Here is a 21,136-nt window from a genome sequence, read left to right on the forward strand (position 1 = left end):
ACCACAATGTTTTCAAGTTTATAAAGATTAATCGACAATGGACACAACTACTACCCAAAAACCACGTGCAAATTGTACATTATTAGTGGGATACACTGTGAAGGACGACGAGGATACTTGCGCGCACTATACTGCCATGGCCGTTACAAATGGTACAACAAACAACATTGCGATTGATACACGGTGAGGACGAAGGTGTACGTATTACCTAGATAATAATAGATATTATATACTGTATATATATATATATATATATATATATATATATATATTGATATATATTGATATACAGTTTATATACATATATATATATATATGTGTGTGTGTGTGTGTGTGTGTGTGTGTGTGTGTGTGTGTGTGTGTGTGTGTGTGTGTGTGTGTGTGTGTGTGTGTGTGTGTGTGTGTGTGTGTGTTTGTGTGTGAGAGTATGTACGCATCCATCCCTTCCCACCAGTTAACGCATGTAAATATAGTCGATATACAAAGTACTTAATAGTCTATATACACTATATAGCAAAGTAAAATACAGAAAACATAAATATGTACGGAAGCATAAGATGGTTTAGCCTGTAGATTCCTCCATTCTTCACGAAATTGATACTTTCGATAGGGCATGAGGGAGGGTCAGCACAAGCTGGGGTGTGTTGGTGTGTTCCATTACCAATCAACTTGTAGAGTGCTCACCATGGGGCAAAAACACTCAAGCAAGCACTCCAATGAAACAGGTGCGAAGGAACGGCTGACTTGGCAAGCAATAGCAAGCTGATTTTCGAAGTTTGACCTTGAGTTGACCTTGGACTTTTTGACCGCAAAAATAGTTGCTTTCCCAATTCAATGATGGACTATGCAAATCCTGTTCAACTTTCAACTTAATATGATGTAAATGGACGATTTTCCAGATAAAAATTGATGATTTTGAGAAGTTTGACCTTGAGTTGACCTTTGACCTTTTCACCTCAAATAGTTGGTTTCCCAATTCAGTGATGCAATATGCAAATACTGTTCAAATTTCAAGTCAATCATATGAAACATGACGATTTTAGAAAATTGACCTCAAGACCTTTGACCTTGTTCACAATATCAATAGAATTCTCAGTTGAGATTACCTCGACAACTTGGTAAAGTTTCATGATGATCGGTTTAGAATTGTGACCTGTAGGCGAGTGACAAACAAACAAACAAGGAAAAGACATCGTGCTGAGTACGATACTTGCAAAATCCACCCCCCTCTCCGAAGGTTGCCATGGATACATCAAATTGTCCATTTCGTTTCGGTTAAAATTGACAACCTTAATCAAAGCCCAGGTCAATGGGATGAAAATTCATTATTTTTCAGATTGAAATTGATGATTTTAGAAGTTTGACCTTGAGTTGCCCTTTGACCTTTTGACCTCAAAAATAGTCGGTTTTCCAATTCAGTGACGCAATATGCAGATCCTGTTCAAATTTCAAGTCAATGGGATGAAAAATGACGATTTTAGAAATTCGACCTCAAGATGACCTTTGACCTCAAAATCAATAGGCTTCTCAGTTGAGACTACCTCTCAACTTAGTACAGTTTCGTGAAGATCGGTTTAAAATTGTCACCTGTAGGAATTTGACAAACAGACAAACAAAGAGACAGCACAACAAAATCGACTGACCAATATACTTTAAGAATAATTCCAGCAGTGTGTGTGTGTGTGTGTGTGTGTGTGTGTGTGTGTGTGTGTGTGTGTGTGTGTGTGTGTGTGTGTGTGTGTGTGTGTGTGTGTGTGTGTGTGTGTGTGTGTGTGTCTGTGACCACTGTTTCTTGACAACCACTGGCCCGATATAATTGAAACTTGCAGCTATATTGCTCGGGACCTGAGTATGTGCCTTTTCAAGGTTTGATCTTAATCGGACAAGTGCTTCCCAAGTTATGGCCATTTATTTACCAACCAATGACAAGACACGTTACTGCGGCCATTTATTCACCAACCAATGACAGGACATGTTGCTGCGTGGGCATGGCCGATGGGGAAGGGAAGCTCAGCCACATTCCCCATTACGGGTTACAACGTACGGACTTCCGGAAAGTGATGACTTCGTGTATTCTAATAATTTCTCGATTTCTTCTCCGCATTTATAGATAAACACAATGCCCCAATCCAGTCGTCGTTTACGAGAGCGAAGGAACGGCCTGTGTGGTTGTTTGAAAGTTTTATTTTTTGGGTTTTTTTTTTTTTATATTTTTATATTTTTATATATTTTCTTTTTCTCCTCTCCTCTTCTCTTCTCTTCTCTTCTCTTCTCTTCTCTTCTCTTCTCTTCTCTTCTCTTCTCTTCTCTTCTCTTCTCTTCTCGGTTTTCCTTGCGATGACATTGCGAAAAGGCAAAATACGTTGGCGCTAATTGAATAATTGGCAATTAAAACTAAATTGCGAATAATCGTAACTGCGATATGCGAACTTCCGGGCCACGCACGTACGGGCACGCGAGAGCGAAGGAACGGCCTGTGTGGTTGTTTCTGGCTCGCGGTTTGAAAGTTTTTTTTTTTTTTGCACATACAGCCACGCACGTGCGGACACGTACTAGTCTATCTATAATTCCAGCAATCTCTGTGTGTGTGTGTGTGTGTGTGTGTGTGTGTGTGTGTGTGTGTGTGTGTGTGTGTGTGTGTGTGTGTGTGTGTGTGTGTGTGTGTGTGTGGGTGTGTGTGTGTGTGTGTGTGTGTGTGACCGCTGTTTCTCGACAACCACTGGTCCGATCTAATTGAAACTTGCCAAGTATATTGCTGGGGACCTGAGTATGTGCCTTTTCAAGGTTTGATATTAATCGGACAAGTAGTTCCCAAGTTATGGCCATTTATTGAACAAACCAATGACAGGACACGGTGCTATGACGTCACGATTAATGCCACAAATCCTCTTTTTTTTTGCATGTACGGCCACGCATGTATGCACACGCATGTACGGGCACACGAGATCAAAGGAACGGCCTGTGTGTTTGTTTCTGGCACGCAGTTTGAAAGTTTTTTTTTGCACGTACGGCCACGCACATACAGGCACACACGTACGGGCATGCACATACGGGCACGCACGTATGGGCCCGCACTAGTACTTTAAAAAATCTTCGATTTTGCAAGTAACAAACAAGAAAGACTCGTGCAGAGCATGATGCTTGTGAAATCCATAAAACAAATTTGACCTCAAAAATAATTGGTGGTTGAATTCATTGACCAAATATGCAAATCCTCTTCAAATTTCAAGTCAAGGGGATGAAAATTGATGATTTTACCAATTCTACCTAAGTTCTTGACATTTGGTGTATGTTGACCTTTTTTTTGGTCGAAGTAGTCCTCATAAATTTTGTGGATTGAACTCAGTGACCTGATATACTGGGTGGCACATAAGTAATTGGGCAGTTTCCGGAACAATAGTCACGACAATTTCATTATTATTTTATAATTTATTAATATCATTTTGGTTATTAATTGATTTTTGTTTGATGTTGTTAATTTAGAATTATTTTGATTGCAGAATCCCCAAAAGTGGAGCATTTTAACCATGGAGGATCTTTTTCTGCTTAAATGTTGATTCTCTGACTGCCCTATTACTTCTGGGCCACTTTAGAAAATTGAGGACTTTAGAAACCTCATCTAAATTGTTGACCTTTTGACCTCAAGAACAATAAGCTTCTTGCTTATGATGAACTCCACCATGTGGTGAATTTTCGTGAAGATATTGTGAACTGTTGATGGTTGATATACAAACAAACAGACAGACAAACAGACAACATAACGCAGTGACCAACCAATATGCTTGAAAACCCCTTTGATTGGTGCAAGTAACAGACAAACAAGACGAAGAAGTCATGCAGAGCACGATACTTGCAAAAATCCATAAAGCAAATTTGACCTCAAAAATAATTGGCTCGTTGAATTCAGTGACCTGAAATATAAATCCTCTTCAAATTTCAAGTGAATCGGATGAAAATTGAGGATTTTAGAAATGCCACCTTACTTGTTGACCTTTGGCCTATGTTGACCTTTTTGACATTTTGACCTCAAAAACGGTAGGCTTCTTCCTTATGCCAAACTCTACCATGTGGTGAAGTTTCGTGAATATCAGTTTAAAATTTGACCTGTAGGCGACAGACAGACGGACAGACAGACAGACAAACAGACAGAATAACAAAATCCATTTTGTAAGTGACAAACGAGTAACAACCGATACGAGTTTAACGAGCAAAAACGAGAAAAATCCCTTTCGCAGAAACTTTGGCACCTGGCGATGACGTCATGCAGCGCTTGGAGATGCAATCGGGCTTAACAGTCAGACCTTAACCTGCTTAGAAAAGCAATTAACTTGCTAAATTAATTATAATCCCCTGTTAGAACTAATGAACAGCCCTTTGGACATCCGTTCACAGAGGAAACTTCCATTGCCGTTGCTTCAGATGCAGCATGTGGCTGCTAGTTGCATCATTTTCTCAAGATGACCTTTGACACCACCGTGCCGTTGATGCAGTGCCCCCTGATTCCAGGAAGGTTGTACTCATTTTGCCGATCTCGGTGGGCCGAATCACCCCACCTGGTGTTATTATCGGGACGACATGGGCTTGAAGTCAAGACCCGATGATCTTAAGGCAGTCACCTTTAAAACACCGTTCAACCAACATCAGGCTGACACAACGTCCATCGTCATGACGTTTCACAGCCAATCGGTGTTTTGATTTTCGCGTTTAAAAAAAATGAGTGAACGGGCGGAAAGTAGGATGGAGAGAGAGAAAGTGGGGGGGGCGGGGGGGTGGGATAATAACAGAAAGGAGAAGAGGTGTGATGAGTGGGGATATGTTAAGGGAAATAAGTTTGGGGGAGGACTGGATTGAAGGAGGGTCGGGGAGAGAGAGAGAGAGAGAGAGAGAGAGAGAGAGAGAGAGAGAGAGAGAGAGAGAGAGAGAGAGAGAGAGAGAGAGAGAGAGAGAGAGAGAGAGAGAGAGAGAGAGAGAGAGAGAGAGAGAGAGAGAGAGAGAGAGAGAGAGAGAGAGAGAGAGAGAGAGAGAGAGAGAGAGAGAGAGAGAGAGAGAGAGAGAGAGAGAGAGAGAGAGAGAGAGAGAGAGAGAGAGAGAGAGAGAGAGAGAGAGAGAGAGAGAGAGAGAGAGAGAGAGAGAGAGACAGAGAGACAGAGAGACAGAGACAGAGAGAGAGAGGGAGAGAGAGAGAGAGAGAGAGAGAGAGAGAGAGAGAGAGAGAGAGAGATTGAGAGAGAGAGAGAGAGAGAGAGAGAGAGAGAGAGAGAGAGAGAGAGAGAGAGAGAGAGAGAGAGAGAGAGAGAGAGAGAGAGAGAGAGAGATATATATATATATATATATATATATATATATATATATATATATATAGAGAGAGAGAGAGAGAGAGAGAGAGAGAGAGAGAGAGAGAGAGAGAGAGAGAGAGAGAGAGAGAGAGAGAGAGAGAGATAGAGATATAGAGGTATTGATAGATAGAGATAGGGATAGAGAAACAGATATAGATAGAGATAGATATAGAGATACAGATAGAGATAGATATAGAGATAGAGATAGAGATAGAGATAGAGATAGAGATAGAGATATAGATAGAGATATAGATAGAGATAGAGATAGAGATAGAGATAGAGATAGAGATATAGATATAGATATATAGATAGAGATGGAGATGGAGATGGAGATGGAGATAGAGATATAGAGATAGAGATATAGATATAGAGATAGAGATAGAGATATAGATATAGATAGAGATAGAGATATAGATAGAGATATAGATATAGATATAGATAGAGATAGAGATAGAGATAGAGATATAGATAGAGATAGAGATAGAGATAGAGATAGAGATAGAGATAGAGATAGAGATAGAGATAGAGATATAGATATAGATATTGGTAGAGATATAGAGATAGAGATAGAGAGAGAGAGAGAGAGAGAGAGAGAGATAGAGATATAGAGAGAGATAGAGATAGAGATAGAGATAGAGATATAGAGATATAGAGATAGAGATAGAGATAGAGATAGAGACAAGCCGGTAGGTGACGAGGGATTCGCTAACATCGAAGCGCTGGATACGATGCTTTTCATTCTGACTGATGCACCGACGAAGATTCATTGCCAAGACGTATTGGTTCACATACAATTGTTCCTCTGCCTGGCAAGATTTTTTCTTTTGCGTATTTTGCCAACTGGCACTCCTCATAAAAAATTACGGTAAATAGACACCTTATTTTTGAAGGACTACCATTTGAAAAATAATCAGTTTGCTGGTTTGTGCTGTGGAGCCTCGCGTTGCACACACACACACACACACACACACACACACACACACACACACACACACACACACACACACACGGAAAACCCAATAAACTTCTCTCAATGCTCTTGTTTGACCACACCTCCTGAGCCACACAATATTTTTCATAAGCCACGCCCACTTCCCATAAATCACGCCCATTTTCCTATGCCACTCCCACTTTTCATCAGCCACGTCCACTTTCCTTAAGCTCCGCCCACTTTCCGAAGCCCCTCATAAAAAATGACGGTAAATAGACACCCGATTTTTGAAGGACTACCATTTGAAAAATAAAACCTCAATCAAAAATCGGCTCGAGTAAAATTTTCTAAATATCTCAAAGTGTTTAATTCCGAAGTCTCGTTTCTCTACATTCAAAACTGAAGGACAAGTATTGAAAATACTGTATGGGGTTTTTCGGCCGCTGCACAGCAACGGGCGGTTGCTAGGAAACGAAATTCAAACACGCACATTCCCAGCACATATTGCACATGTTGGCAAAGTTTCATCGAAATCGGTTCGCTGGTTCGTGCTGTGGAGCCTCGCGTTGCGCACACACACACACACACACACACACACACACACACACACACACACACACACACACACACACACACACACAGTCGGAAAACCCGACAATAAGGGATATCTAGCATATATAGCGAATTCAACAGCTGGAAAAGCCAACATTAAGGGATATCTAGTATATATAGCAAATCCAATGGAGATAGAGAGATAGAGATAGAGATAGAGAAAGGGATAGGGATAGGGATAGGGATAGAGAGAGATAGAGATAGAGATAGAGATAGAGATAGAGATAGAGATAGAGATAGGGATAGGGATAGGGATAGAGAGAGATAGAGATAGAGATAGGGATAGGGATAGGGACAGGGATAGGGATAGGGATAGAGATAGAGATAGAGATAGGGATACAGATAGAGATAGAGATAGAGATAGGGATAGGGATAGAGATAGAGATAGAGAGAGAGAGAGAGAGAGAGAGAGAGAGAGAGAGAGAGAGAGAGAGAGAGAGAGAGAGAGAGAGAGAGAGAGAGAGAGAGAGAGAGAGAGAGAGAGAGAGAGAGAGAGAGAGAGAGAGAGAGAGAGAGAGAGAGAGAGAGAGAGAGAGAGAGAGAGAGAGAGAGAGAGAGAGAGAGAGAGAGAGAGAAAGAGAGAGAGAGACAGTCGGAAAACCCGACAATAAGGGATATCTAGCATATATAGCGAATTCAACAGCTGGAAAAGCCAACACGAAGGGATATCTAGCATATATAGCAAATCCAATGGAGATAGAGAGATAGAGATAGAGATAGAGAAAGGGATAGGGATAGGGATAGGGATAGAGATAGAGATAGAGATAGAGAAAGGGATAGGGATAGGGATAGGGATAGAGATAGAGATAGAGATAGGGATAGGGATAGGGATAGGGATAGAGATAGAGATAGAGATAGAGATAGAGATAGGGATAGGGATAGGGATACAGATACAGATACAGATAGAGAGAGAGAGAGAGAGAGAGAGAGAGAGAGAGAGAGAGAGAGAGAGAGAGAGAGAGAGAGAGAGAGAGAGAGAGAGAGAGAGAGAGAGAGAGGAAAGAGGAGAGAGAGAGGTTGTGAGGGGTTGTGTGAGAGAGAGAGAGAGAGAGAGAGAGAGAGAGAGAGAGAGAGAGAGAGAGAGAGAGAGAGAGAGAGAGAGAGAGAGAGAGAGAGAGAGAGAGAGAGAGAGAGAGAGAGAGAGAGAGAGAGAGAGAGAGAGAGAGAGAGAGAGAGAGAGATAGAGAGATAGAGATATAGATAGAGATAGAGACAAGCCGGTAGGTGACGAGGGATTCGCTAACATCGAAGCGCTGGATACGATGCTTTTCATTCTGACTGATGCACCGAAGAAGATTCATTGCCAAGACGTATTGGTTCACATACAATTGTTCCTCTGCCTGGCAAGATTTTTTCTTTTGCGTGTTTTGCCAACTGGCACTCCTCATAAAAAATTACGGTAAATAGACACCTTATTTTTGAAGGACTACCATTTGAAAAATAATCAGTTTGCTGGTTTGTGCTGTGGAGCCTCGCGTTGCACACACACACACACACACACACACACACACACACACACACACACACACACACACACACACACACACACACACGGAAAACCCAATAAACTTCTCTCAATGCTCTTGTTTGACCACACCTCCTGAGCCACACAATATTTTTCATAAGCCACGCCCACTTCCCATAAATCACGCCCATTTTCCTATGCCACTCCCACTTTTCATCAGCCACGTCCACTTTCCTTAAGCTCCGCCCACTTTCCGAAGCCCCTCATAAAAAATGACGGTAAATAGACACCCGATTTTTGAAGGACTACCATTTGAAAAATAAAACCTCAATCAAAAATCGGCTCGAGTAAAATTTTCTAAATATCTCAAAGTGTTTAATTCCGAAGTCTCGTTTCTCTACATTCAAAACTGAAGGACAAGTATTGAAAATACTGTATGGGGTTTTTCGGCCGCTGCACAGCAACGGGCGGTTGCTAGGAAACGAAATTCAAACACGCACATTCCCAGCACATATTGCAGATGTTGGCAAAGTTTCATCGAAATCGGTTTGCTGGTTCGTGCTGTGGAGCCTCGCGTTGCACTTGCACACACACACACACACACACACACACACACACACACACACACACACACACACACACACACACACACACACACACACACACACACACAGTCGGAAAACCCGACAATAAGGGATATCTAGCATATATAGCGAATTCAACAGCTGGAAAAGCCAACATTAAGGGATATCTAGCATATATAGCAAATCCAATGGAGATAGAGAGATAGAGATAGAGATAGAGAAAGGGATAGGGATAGGGATAGGGATAGAGAGATAGAGAGAGAGATAGAGAGAGATAGAGATAGAGATAGAGATAGGGATAGGGATAGAGAGAGATAGAGATAGAGATAGGGATAGGGATAGGGACAGGGATAGGGATAGGGATAGGGATAGAGATAGAGATAGAGATAGGGATAGGGATAGGGATACAGATACAGATAGAGATAGAGATAGGGATAGAGATAGAAATAGAGATAGGGATAGAGATAGAGATAGGGATAGAGATAGAGATAGGGATAGAGAGAGAGAGAGAGAGAGAGAGAGATAGGGATAGAGAGAGAGAGAGAGAGAGAGAGAGAGAGAGAGAGAGAGAGAGAGAGAGAGAGAGAGAGAGAGAGAGAGAGAGAGAGAGAGAGAGAGAGAGAGAGAGAGAGAGAGAGAGAGAGAGAGAGAGAGAGAGAGAGAGAGAGAGAGAGACACATAGACACACACACACACACATACACACACACACACACACACACACACACACACACACACACACATAAACACACTTGGGAGTCGGGGAGCCGAGAGAGTGAAGGAGATGGCAACAAATTCTGCTCATATTTGTATACAGAATAAATTGATGGACCCCATGGAAACATAAATTCAAGGCAACAGATAAGGACCTGATGTATTGTCCCTTCCCCTCCCCCACTCCTCAAACCAAAAAATAAGAATAAAAACCCCGAAAATCCATTAAACGGGGAAAAGCTCTTAATGTAGTTTAATGACATCATATTGTGCCGGATGTTAATAAATGAATACTGCAGCATTTAGATTTTGTGGACTAAGCGATGGGCGGAGCTAAGTTGTGGGCGGAGCAAGGTCGTGGGCGGAGCGAAATTGTTCGTGGGGAGAAAAGTCACGGGGGGGGGACACGCCCACTTGTCTCCTCGGTCCTTCCCTTTGCCAGATAAAGGACCCGCTGCAGCAACATCATTCTAGTGACTCGTGTCCGGTGGAGTGCTCCGTTTACTGAGGAAAAAACGAATCGTCGTGGATTTATACAACGGCGCCGAGGGGTAAGGGCTGTTTTCTTCATGTCATCATAATCATAATTCCTTTCCTTGTGTGTGAATTCGTGAGAAGGGAGCGCGGCAGCGTCCGCGCACGGACCTCGTGGGACTGAATCATATCCTATATATATATATATATATATATATATATATATATATATGTATATGTACATATCCCATTGCTGCGTCTCTTACACTCTCAACGCTCTTCTTGTACGTCAGACCAGACTGCGTACAACTCGTAAATCCTCCACAAGTACAGCAGGCAGACAGGTTTTTGTCGCACGCTCCTCTCCCGACGGACGATTCCGTTAGACATTCGGATTGTGTCCGATTTGTAAAACTAATGCACCAAGTTGATCCCGTTTTGGCACAAATATCTCTCGATGCCATATTGTCCACACTTATTGTTTGGAGCGAAATTCGTTCCGTGTCGTGTCCGAGGCGTGCACGCGGTGGGCGGACAGATGGGACACGTCTGGTTCTCAGGCCACCAAGGCAAGCTGTCTGTCATTGCCTCCAACGGCAGCTGTCCCAATCCCACGTGCCCCACCCTGCACCACCACCACCACCACAACCACCCTCCTTTAACTATGTGTGCACTTCACCATAACAGGACCTCGTTCTCTTGAAATCTACTTCCTCCGAGCCGTTCAAAAAGTTGTCGAAACGAGAGAAACTACTCCCAATTGTCCAAGAAGCGGCAACTTTGAAGTTTTATATTTCCAAAATGTAATCCATAAGGATAAGTTTTCTCACTGCATGGACTTGTACAAAGGAGTGAAAATTTAACAACTTGGTCTTTCTTGGACTATTGCGAGTGTCCTGTTCTGGGAACTTTTTGAACGCCACTCGAAGGTCTTCAGAATCAGCTGTGACCTTCCATTTGCCAGCGGTGCTGTTTGTGAAAGATGGGTTATTGTTAGTTATTTGTTTTATAAAAGGGTGTACTGCAGCATTTGTGTTGGAAATCCCGAACGTATCACAGTAGATCACTGTCGCCATGTGGTGGTCGTATGGCAGCTTCGCTGCCGGGGTAGCTATCATTTCTTGAAGCGCGACTGTGTCGCTGATGCAGTGCCCCTCGACCAGTACACACACTGGAACTGGTACTCATTTCGCCGAACTCGGAAGGATGACAGGCTGAGCCAACCCCCTGGTGTATTAATTCAGCGGCCGACGGGGCTTGAACTCAGGACCCCAGGATCCCAAGCCACCACCCGAACCACTGAACCAACACCAGGCTATACTGTCTCCATGTCATGAAATGGGGAAGGAAAAGTTAGGCTGAGTATCACATATATATATATATATATATATATATATATATATATATATATATATATATATATATATATATATATATATGTGTATCCAGGGTAACAGTACTGGGAATGTGGGCTGTTTTTGTGAAGTGAAAATGTGCCGAGGTAGCCATTCACCTTTTTGGTGCACCTGTTCAACTCAACTGCACATGTCGTCTGATGGGTCCCACAAATTAACTCCCCTTACTACGTTCTCCATGCAAGTTGGACTTTGCTGCGTAGAGTTGAAAGTGTGCCTCCACCACCTGTCTCTCACGTTGTTGTTGCTTTTTGGGTTTGTTTTTGATTAATTAAATAAATTAATGTCATTGCTGATTTGAGGAATGCTTCATGCATGTCGGGTAACGATTCCAATGTCGATTCAACAATGTACGAAACTTGATTTATGTCAGAGGATTCAATCCTGTAATTTCTCTCTTTGGCTCCTGCATGAAGATGTGTGATGTATATATTTATTACGTGAGCAATAAGGAAGGATGTTCGAACTCCAAATTTGCCACCTTTGTGCCCCTTCCCTTAATCTCATCTTGGATGCCCGACCTTGTTTCCCTCCTCTCCGTACAATATCTAATCGTTCAACACGGTCGAGGACTGGTATCGATATCAAATTGTGAAAATCAATGTAACCATTGCACAAGGTCCAATTTGGCTGGTTGTTTATCATAATGCCATTGAGAGATCCCTCCCTTTTCCTCCTCTTTCTCCCTCTCTGATCTCCCATTATTTATTTATTTATTTTATTTTATTAATTTTGGCTCTTTTGATGTGTAATGACAAATTGATTTGGCCCCTACCTTAAGTATGGGGACTGATCAATGATGTTGAGATATTACAGGCCTGTTAAATTTCAACATCAAATTAGTACAATGGCTGTGAAGATCGATAGACTCTCCACAAAGCAACATCTATACATGTCTCCAAGAAAAAAAAAAAAAAAAATATATATATATATATATATATATATATATATATATATATATATAATGTTGTTACAGCCACAGGTCCGTTCCGATTGCTCAGATTCAGCCCTGTGGGTCGTGTCAGAATGACTGCAACTGTCAGCGAAGTTGACGGCCCCGAGCAAGTTCCCGAGCCTATTTGCCATATTACATTACTCGTGCAGGCATGGAATTAACCGTGGCCCATGCCGAAAGACGCTCGTGCCTCTTAATTAGGCAGAGCAACCGTGAGGTCACCAGCGTGGTCTAAAGTATTTGCACAACTACAGACACGTCTTGGGCTTCTTGGTGCTCATCAGCATGGAGCAGTTCCCTTGCCAGGGTGGACTGATCTATAAAATTGAGAAATAAATTATCTTCCCAGAACTGGCTGAGGTGCAATCCTCCAGAGAAGTAGGGGGTTGTAGCTCTGCTAAGCTCATGCCTAATAAGTGAAGCCTCTGCAACTGTTTAGCTGGAAGAGACGTTTTAAAATTTAATTTTTTCCTGGCTACCCCCAGAACTGGCTTGCCCACCACAGACAGGTTAATGTGTGGCAGGCATTTCCTGTTTGTCAGGATGCATGCAGCAATCGCTGGTGTGGCACTTGCTTCCTGGTACCCACTTCAGCAATGGCATCTGATCTTGACTTGATGTTCAGTCGAGTTTGACAAGATCACTCCAGGGAGGAGTTTCTGCTTCACGCTGATGAGGGCCAACAAGCCCAAAACCCATGTCCATGGATGTTCCCTCTCCAGGGTGGACATGGTCTATAGAATTGAGAATCAAATTACCTTCCTGGTATTGGCTACAGTACAATTCCACTGGGAAGTAGGGGGCTGTAACTCTGCTAAATTCATGCCTGATGGGTGGAGCCTTTGTATGTATTCAGCCAGAAGGCTTTTAAAATTACTTGTATATTGTACAGTGCATGAAGATAGATGTGTAAATGGAAGGAATAGAATAAGAATGCCATGAATTTTTTTATCCCAATCCAGTCCAGCAGAATCTGATCACATGTTAAGAACGACCAAGCATTTGCACAGAGCCTGATGTTTTGCCACATCCTGTTTGCCACAGTTTTGTGCATTTTACTGTGGGTAACACTCTAGCAAAAGGCTGTTATAACGAATGCAAATCATTTTTGCCCAGCTCTTTTCAATTTCACCATCAATTTTTATGTGGCTGACCTCATCCTCTTAATGCAACAAAAGGAATGCTGTTTGGAGTGTAAGTAAGAGCAACGTTAATCAGACAAAAGCAAACGACACGTCAACACAACATTCAAATTGTGTTCCTTTTTAACAGCAGCGACAGATTGTCATTGGGACGAATGAAAGTGTGTTCTATATTCTGTTTTTTGGTGTGAGCATGTTTATAAACATTATTTTGATTTCACTGTCATAAAGGAATGCTCTTATCTAATTCAGCCATGTCCTGATTGTAATTCCTCTTTGATCAGATTATTGCCTGATTGGCTTATCTTCCCAATACCCTTTCTGTGACATTGTGAACAGTATATGGACAAATAATATGGCCACGATGCGGGTGAGGATCATTCTGCAATATAGCTCATGTAAGTTGGCGATTGCAGCCTGCACATTGTCTGATGCCATTGACTATTTAATCATCACCACGGCATGGAAAAGCAAGAAGCTGGTAGAATGCCTTCGAGGTATGCGCACTCACTTTTAAGCCGTCTAGCCTGGATTTGAATCTCTTCCGAGATACAAACTGTCATCCTGGTGTTTTGCAATGCATCAACGGAAGGACTTTAAGCTGGAGGATCCATTTGCCAGCACCGGATCAATGGCGGACATTAATGATACCAAGGTGCCTTTTTTTTTGTTTTGTTTTTGGAAGAGCAGGCAAATTGTTTCCAACACCCGGAATAAATTACAACCTTCTGCATGCTGGCAATGCAACTGCAAACCACCCAGAATAACCCCTGCCAAGAGACTGCTTCGACAGTTCCGTCATGACTCTACCAAGTTGATGATTATGGTGAAAGCTGCCGTTTTTATTCATTATTTGCAGTGCACACACCTTCTCTTGAAATTTCAAGCCAGAACTGTACCGGAAGAACGGTTACATGATTCACACTCAAATGTTGCTTCAGAACTCCTGACGGCATGTAAGAGTCTTGTGTACAAAGTGCCAAGGAAAATAAAACAACATGGAAATGGAATTCCATAGCCCTTATCCATTATACTTCAAGTTCCTATACAGCACTGAGAATGCCTTCAACAGGAAACACGGAAACCATGATTAGAAAGGATAACATAGGGCTGAGAACTTGTTGATATCACTTGGTCTAATCTGTTAAAAAGGACTTCAGTTTAATTTTGGAAAGAGGTTCAGATACCCAGCCTTTTGATTTCACAACTCTTTTAATATTGGCATACCTGTGTAAAAAAATTCATTCTTTGGTGCATTTCAATACCATTTGCCAAGTGGCTGCACTTCTTGTTAACCTCCGCCATCGAAGATCGGAGGTTACTGTTTTCACCCCTTTCTGTTTGTTTGTTTGTTTGTTTGTTTGTTTGTTTGTTTGTTTGTGAACAGTATTACGGAAAAACTCCTCGACGGATTTCGACGAAACTTGGTGGGGGGGGTTAGGTATGGTTCCAGGATCATGTCATTAGATTTTGGACTTGCCCCCCCCCCCAAAAAAAAATTGTTAGAGAAAAAAAAATATTTTGCAACTTTTTTTTCAACAAAATTTCGATTTCTTTTTTTTTGCATTTCTACATGTTTTAAGTGATTTCCACCCCCCCCCCCAAAAAAAAAGTTGGAGAAAAGAACTACAACTGTCAGCACTGTTGACATCATATTTAATGAATATGATATAAGGTTCACTTGAGTGACCCAGCAGTATTGGCGGCGGAGGTTTTGCACTCTCCCGAGTGCTCCCCCTCTAGTTCTTTATGTTTTTAAGAAAAAGTCTTCAGTAGCTGTCAATCAAGTTCAAAGGTTTCTTTGTGTAATACAGATGATGTATTCAGTTTGTTGAAATCGCAGACCCTGAATCTTTGACTTCTCAGATAGCTCTGAAGGTGAACTTTACAACTTTGTGTCGGTTGGAAATTATGAGGCTGAGCCTTATGCAGCCTGAGAAAGGGGAAGCTCGTAGCGGCAACATTGCTGCGGTTATGCCTGCATCTCTCAGTCTTTCCTGACAGGATATGTATTTCACGATGCAATAGGAAGCTAATGCACTGCTTTGCAACCGTTTGCTTTTGGCTCTTTTTTGCAACTTAAGCCGAGGGTTGTCTGTCTATGCCAGTAGGATCTTCCAATTAAGGCAATGAAACGAGATGGAAGCCTCACGTACTGATTTGCACAACTGAAAAAAGAAGAGTTGGTGAAAATAGCAGCAAAAATTACAAAGAAGCACTTGTAACAAATTATGAAACAGAGATGAGACGCTAAGCTGACACAGCCTCAGCACAAGACCACGTATAACACGCACTTGTACTTTCTACAACCGGATCGGGGTGCTTTGGGCATTGGAGTGGGGCTCGTATAATTATTCAAATGCACAGAACATGTAAATTATGCAAAAATATTGAGCAATTCCGGCTGAGAGCTGAATATAAATACATACACGATGCATTATTATGGCAAATATGCAAAAACAAAATGTAAGCATTGAACCATGCAGGTATTTGCTCTGTGAGTCCTGTGCTCCACGGTAACTAGCAGAGTAGCCGCCCTACAGGTGATCTTGTTCCAAGCATGCAACATGTTCTTCTGACACATACCTTTTATTTGGGTGGTGTATAGGTAAGTGACAGCTGCCTCAATTGCTCCTGATTAAAATAAAATAACCCAGGTTACGTGCATGAAGCAAAACCATACCGACTGCTTATGTAGTTCAAAACGCCTCACTGCACTTTAAATGGTGGGGACTTGTAATACCCTTCCCCACCTGGAACGGCACTACACAATACACATTTACATGGAGAATTTGAGCCCCCACCCCCAATCCCCTCTAAGACCACTGGTAAAGATTTTTTAAAAACACCCCAATACATTAATTACTTTGGATGTAATCGGCCCAGAACTGTAAGAGAAGTAGTGTGACAAACAAACAAAGATGTCATGCATAACACGATGCTTGTGAAATCCATAAAACAAATTTGACCTTAAAAAATAATTGGCTGGTTGAATTCATTGACCTGAAATATAAATTCTCTTCAAATTTCAAATCAATTTGATGAAAATTGACAATTTTTAGAAATCCGACTAAGTTGTTGACCTTTGGCCTATGTTGACATTTTGACATAAAAAAAAAACAATAGGTTTCTTGCTTATGACGAGCTCTACCAGGTGTTGAAGTTTTGTGAAGATTGGTTTAAAATTGTGACCGGTAGGTGATTGTCAAACAGACCGACAAAGAAAGAAACAAGAAAAAAGATGTCAGGCAGAGCACTGGCAAAAATCCAACCCCCCCCCTCTCCAAAGGCTTCCATGGATACATCAAACTGTCCATTTCATTAAGATTAAAATTGACAATCTTAATCAAAGCTCAGGTCAATCGGATGATAATTGATGATTTTAGAAGTTTGACTTAACTTTTGACCTTTTGACCTCAAAAGTAGTTGTTTTCCCAATCCAGTGAAGCAATATGCAAATCTTATTCAAATTTCAAGTCAATCGAATGAAAAATGATGATTCTAGAAATTTGACCTCATTTGACTTTTGACCTCAAAATCAATAGTCTTCTCAGATGAGACTACCTCGACAACTTGGTGAAGTTTCGTGAAGACCGGTTTTAATATGTGACCTGTCACACCGGTCCATGAATTTTCGTAATGCCACATTGATGTCCCATACAATCAATGTATAACTGTGATATGTTCCAAATATCCTGATGCATTTTCCACAATTAATCTTCGGTGTTTGCTTGCTATTTGACGTTCTCAGAATCCATACATCCCCAAAAATTTTCAATGTGATTGATGTTCATATGAGAATTTTGTGCAGGCCAAGGCATCTTCATGAGTGTGTTGTATCAGCCTCTTCATGTTCCAGATAGCCAATGTGTTCAAAAGAACTATCTGAAGAGTGAAGAGGCTGATGGAACACTCACAAATGACAATTGCTGTATTTTCACTTGAATTCATATTCGCTGATGGACGGAGGTTGTGTTTTCATTCCTGTCTGGCTGTTTGTCTGTGAACACGATATCTCAAAGAGGTAACGGATTCGGACGAAACATGGTGGACAGCTTGGGTGTTTGACAAGGGCAAATTGATTCGATTTTGGTGAAGTTCTGAATCAGGATCTGGATACGAGAATTTTTTTTAAGTGATTCTTCACCATTGAGAGATGGAGCCAAAAAAGATGCATAGCACGACATCTGAAAAAGTTATAGACGAGTTATGACAAAACTTGGTGGACGAGTTGGGTAAGTGAGAAGAATAAGCCAAATCGACTTTGGTTCGGGTCCAGATTCAGATCTGGCCTATCAGTGGGATACAAAACATAAACTGTTCCGTCTGGTTGAGATATGCGCTCTCCCGAGTGAGTGCCGTTTGAGTATAATGATGCTTTTTCTTTGATTAAGTGGAATGGTTGATGATGTGTAATTGTTGTGGGACCTGGAATGCAGTACATGTGTGATTATGATGATTGTTTGTTTTTGTCATGGAATTGTTCAGTACTTGTAATGTTAATCAAAGTCACGTGGCCAGAAGTTTGTACTAGGTTGATAATCATCGTTAAAAACTACATAACTAGAGGGGGAGCACTCAGGAGAGTGCAAATCCTCCGCCGCCAATACTGCGAGGTCACTCAAGTGAACCTGATATCCTATTCATTCAATTTGACATCAACAGTGCTCAGAGTTATAGTTTGCAACTTTCCCTTTTACTTTTAACTTTTACATACTCAATTCATTCGTCATAACTAGATTCCTTGAGACAGAAATTGATTTTACGTGGGTATATCCACCTGAAGTTCCAAAATCAGCCGCAATTATAATTTTGGCATGTTTTTTGTTGGAAATCACTGATAACATGTAGAATTGCAAAAAAAAAAATCGAAATTTTGTTGAAAAAAAAGTTGCAAAATTTTTTTTTGGGGGGGGGGGGGTGGAAATCGCTTAAAACATGTAGAAATGCAAAATAAAATTCTAATATTTTTTTCAAAATGGCCGCCATAGCGGCCATATTGGATTTTGTACCAGGTCCAAAATCTAATGGCATGATCCTTGGACCAGACCTAACCCCCCACCAAGTTTCGTCGAAATCCGTCGAGTTTTTCCGTAATACTGTTCACAAACAAACAAACAAACAAACAGAAAGGGGTGAAAACAGTAACCTCCGATCTTCGATGGCGGAGGTTAACTAGCAACACACTGGGCCAAACAGGCATCATTGTTGGACATTAGCATAGCTGAGTGGCTGGGCAGGGATTTGCCCATGCCAGTGGAACCACAACCAATCAAGTTGTGGCTTTGGAGACATGAGCAGCCATATAATTGCCTTTCGAGAGATGAGGTACGCAGTTTATAATGTGTGAAGCAGACTTGAAGAGGGAGAGAATGTCGACAGACAGAGGAAGCAGCTCAAGGAGAGACGGTGAAGTCACTTTCGCTGGGATTTCATCGCATTGAGTTATGTTCTGTTGGTTTCTCCCTTTGTGGATCGTCTCGGATTTTTTTCGGTGTTCATCAGAGCTCCAGTATCAGGGGCATCTACTCAGCTGTCTGAAGCATCCTTTGTTGAACTTGTGCTATTCTCCAAGGCTTGTAACCTTACGTCGATCCATTGTTCTTGCCGGTGACTAACCACAGCAGGCAGGAATGATTCTCCTCCATGGTGAGACTGACATCATGTACAACTAGATGGGTGTGCTTGCATGGATACCAGGAGCATATTCAGTTACCACGCAGCTACAGCTAGCACTTGCCATGCCAGCCGTTCCTTAATGCTTTCGAATGGAGTGCTTGTTTGAGTGATTAAGCCACTTGGCGAGCACTCCACAAGCTGATTGGTAATCAAATGCACTGGCAGGTTCCCTCAGGCTCGGCTGACATTATCTATCTAAGCCAGCACTCTTTGCAAGGAGATGCGAAAGAAAGTACCATTTCATCACATCACTGTGCTACCCAGAACTTATAACAACTTCTAATTCTGCAACTACTTCACAATAATTGCTTTGGTGGGAAAATAGTTGTGGTTGTCTCTACTACTCACTCACTATACCATCAAGTTGAACATGCCCTGCTTCATTATATATCACATTATAACTGCTACTGCTCACTCTAGCGTTTGGTTAAATGGCCTGTTTACTCCAACTGCTTGGAATCTAGGCCACAACCGGCTCAATGACTTGCAGTGTGGTTCTTGCTTTTTTGTGGCATGATCATTGAACTGAAACCTTTTGGATAGTTGCGACCCTCCTATCCCTTCCCCCTCCCACTCAGCATGCGATTGTGTGCATGTGAGACCTCAGAGTCAGCACTTTCATCAGGGCGTGCAACTACTTTATGGGTCAGCCAATTTTTATATGGGTATTATATCACATGCCAATGTCATTTTTTTTTTTTACGTATTGGGAACACTCAACATTGATCTTTTTCTCGCTCTTTCTCTTTTTTTCTCTTTCTCGCCTTATTTATATTTATTTTTTAAAATCATTATATCTTTTAGTCAAACTATTTTATTGATGCACCCTATAATATTGTCGTGTCCACGGCGGTTCGATCAATTCTCACTCCCGACCCAGTTGTTGTGTTCAGTCAGGTTAGGTCATCACTGACCTGGATGGTTTTACCTTGGAGGCGAACAGCTGATATCCACAGAGATGATGGCGCGTGTGGGATGGAGGGCGGCAAGGGTGTGTACCAGACTTTGGCACACGGGTTTATCCTCGAACCCACAACAAATAGACGAACACTGTAAATTTAATAAATGAGGGTTTAATGACCATAAATCAACGAGTGATAATAAAAATAAATCAAAGCATGAGGTAATGAAACGTGGGAGTAAACCAATTCCTAATTTGAGACGTCTCCAATTGGTCACAAACACAGACAAGGGGAAAGATAAAAATAAAAGAAATTCCTCCCATTATGTCCGGTGCTCAGCTTGTGTCCAGATATGACCTTTTAGGAGCCTGGCAATCCTCACAATCGAGATTGCCAACGCCACTCCTATCTCAACACCGCGTCTCTTACAGCAAAGGGCGCTACCTTTCTCCTTCAACAGACAACGGAACGATTGTTAAGTTATAGCTGAGAGACACACTCCTCTTATTCTCCTTCTCTTCAAAGCATCCAAACTTTACCACCCAGCCAAACAAGCAACAGTCAGTGTCCTGTTTCAGTACGTGAACGAATTCACACCAGCACAAACAACGAGAATCGTGCTGCTATTTCATCATGTCGAGAGGGACCAGGGCCTTATGCTTTTTCCAATCGCCATCTTATCTCTCTCGCACCTTCTTGTCGCTCATGCCCTTCTTCCCTCTTTGACGTCACCCCGACCAATCATCAACCTCGGGGGGGGGGGGGGGGCGTGGCCTGCCTGTACGAGGGTGGGAAGATTTGCTCTGTTGTTGGCGTAAAAAAAAGGTTCTTTTATTTTCTGCTTCGTAAATGCAAAAACGTAGGAAAAGGTCGCTGGGAGAAACTAGCCTTAAATCCTACCTAGTTAACACAGCACCACCCCATGTA

The 21,136-nt window shown here is 41.9% G+C and overlaps 1 protein-coding gene across 2 annotated transcripts in view; it reads left to right on the forward strand.

Moving 5' to 3' along the window:
• The first annotated feature begins 10,035 nt into the window (after positions 1 to 10,035).
• LOC147030051 (unconventional myosin-IXb-like) overlaps positions 10,036 to 21,136 on the forward strand; it is a 189,862-nt gene continuing 178,761 nt past the window's right edge. For both annotated transcript variants that reach the window (XM_085873751.1, XM_085873752.1), the window contains exon 1: positions 10,036 to 10,193. The gene's annotated coding sequence lies outside the window, so the exon portion shown is untranslated. The remainder of the gene's footprint in view (positions 10,194 to 21,136) is intronic.

The sequence above is a fragment of the Eptatretus burgeri genome, chromosome 3, assembly GCF_056783735.1.
Source record: "Eptatretus burgeri isolate ZD-2024b chromosome 3, Ebu_testis_v1, whole genome shotgun sequence".
Taxonomy (NCBI): Eukaryota; Metazoa; Chordata; class Myxini; order Myxiniformes; family Myxinidae; genus Eptatretus; species Eptatretus burgeri.